The sequence below is a fragment of the Triturus cristatus genome, chromosome 1_2 (genome assembly GCF_964204655.1).
Source record: "Triturus cristatus chromosome 1_2, aTriCri1.1, whole genome shotgun sequence".
NCBI lineage: Eukaryota > Metazoa > Chordata > Amphibia > Caudata > Salamandridae > Triturus > Triturus cristatus.
Window position 1 is genome coordinate 834781286 of NC_140580.1, and position 2655 is coordinate 834783940.

Here is a 2655-nt window from a genome sequence, read left to right on the forward strand (position 1 = left end):
ACGACCCGTACCCTCACCCGCGTACATATGGAGCATACCCCCCAACCCAACAGTGTACGTACGGAGCGTAACCCCACCCATGTATGTATGGAGCGTACCCCCCCTGCCAACAGTGTAAGTATGACCCGTACCCTCACCCACGTACGTATGGAGCGTACCCCCACCCCAACAGTGTACGTACGACCCGTACCCCCACCCGCGTACGTATGGAGCGTACCCCCCCTGCCAACAGTGTAAGTACGACCCGTACCCCCACCCGCGTACGTATGGAGCGTACCCCCCACCCCAACAGTGTACGTACGGACCGTAACCCCACCCGCGTAGGCATGGAGCGTACCCCCACCCCAACAGTGTACGTACGACCCGTACCCCCACCCGCGTACGTATGGAGCGTACCCCCCACCCCAACAGTGTAAGTACGACCCGTACCCTCACCCGCGTACGTATGGAGCGTACCCCCCACCCCAACAGTGTACGTACGGACCGTAACCCCACCCGCGTAGGCATTGAGCGTACCCCCCACCCCAAGAGTGTAAGTACGACCCGTACCCCCACCCGCGTACGTATGGAGCGTACCCCCCCCTGCCAACAGTGTAAGTACGACCCGTACCCCCACCCGCGTACGTATGGAGCGTACCCCCCACCCCAACAGTGTAAGTACGACCCGTACCCTCACCCGCGTACGTATGGAGCATACCCCCCCACGCCAACAGTGTAAGTACGACCCGTACCCTCACCCGCGTATGCATGGAGCGAACCCACACACGTGTATGTTCTAAGCGTACATATCCTGAAATAGGAGAGGTGTGTGCAGAGTCCTCCCAGCAGTGCCCAGACACAGGAGGGGTGGGTGCCTAACACTCCCAGCAGTGCCCAGAGACAGGAGGGGTGGGTGCCTAACACTCCCAGCAGTGCCCAGAGACAGGAGGGGTGGGTGCAGAGTCCTCCCAGCAGTGCCCAGACACAGGAGGGGTGGGTGCAGAGTCCTCCCAGCAGTGCCCAGACGCAGGAGGGGTGGGTGCAGAGTCCTCCCAGCAGTGCCCAGACACAGGAGGGGTGGGTGCAGAGTCCTCCCAGCAGTGCCCAGACACAGGAGGGGTGGGTGCCGAGTCCTCCCAGCAGTGCCCAGACACAGGAGGGGTGGGTGCAGAGTCCTCCCAGCAGTGCCCAGACACAGGAGGGGTGGGTGCAGAGTCCTCCCAGCAGTGCCCAGACGCAGGAGGGGTGGGTGCAGAGTCCTCCCAGCAGTGCCCAGACACAGGAGGGGTGGGTGCAGAGTCCTCCCAGCAGTGCCCAGAGACAGGAGGGGTGGGTGCCTAACACTCCCAGCAGTGCCCCTGCAAAGAAAAGGATGGAGTACCCACAGATCCAATGCCCACAAATGTCAGTCAGGTGCACAAAGATACTGCAGTACATGTACCACATGTGTGCGAGGCTGGAAGTATACATATGCATAGCGCCTAAAAGAATACATGTACACATGAAGTCATGGCAACAGTCTACATACACAAGTACAGTGACCACCAAGGACGCCACGAATGATGCAGGTGGAGACATCGCTCAGCATGCATGGGCCAAGTCTAACGAGTCCGTCACACACCCAGCCAATGTAGACACAGCTCAGCACCACATATTGGAAAGACCCTGCAGGGAAGAAGTCAGGTTACACAGAGGAAGGAACACACCTTGGGACGATGTCACCATGCAGTAACTGCTTACATGAACAAAGTTATGTAGCCAACAGCTTGTGATGGCACACAGATACCAGGATCCACCCTATGACCAGCACAAGACGACAATTCCCACACACCCAACACATAATCACCACCCAAAATAATGGGGCAGGTCCACCAACAGCAATACCAGACAGACAGTAGTGTACAAAGGAAAAATAAATTGCTTTAATCAGCATCCAAAACATATGTTTTTCACTTCAAAGTTCAAAAAGTACTATGCCCATAGGGCAAACCAAAGTTCCAATCCAGGTGGGGGACACAGTGGGACACGTGTCCCCTAGCTTGCCTGCACAGTCAGACTCCATCGTCTTCCAGAGCGGGGAGGGCATCATGTGGGGGGGAAGGACCAGGCACCGCAGGGACATGAGGGCGAAGGGTAGGTGTCGTGGGTGCAGGGATGGAGGACTCCACCACAGGGGGTGGGTCAGGACCAAAGGCGGAGGCCAGGATGGCGCTGCACACCTTTGCAAGGTCCTCCAGCGTCTCCCCTGCACCTGAAGGAACCACAGGCCCCAAGGAGGCAGGGGGGCGGAGGGATGGGTCGCAGCGCCACTGGGGGAGGGTGTGGACAGGGGGGGGACTCAACCACCCTGACCGGGGACTCCCTTGACCGCTTGCGGGGTGGTGTCACAGTGGGGCTCAGGGACAGAGCGGCCATGAAGGAGTCCTTGCTGGAAATGTGGCCAGGAGAGCTGAGGGGAGGGGATTTGGAGGGAGTGGATTGGGTGGAATGCGGACTCCCACTCTGGCTGCATGACTTACGTTTGCCCCCCGGCCCAGTGGGTGAGCCTACTTCACCCTGTGTGTGCGTGCCAGGAGGTGTGAGTATGACCTTCCCTGCTGGTGTGGTGCCTGTGTCTGTTGTGGTGGGTGCATGCTGACGTCTGGGTGTACGTGGGACAGGCATGGGAGTGGGAAG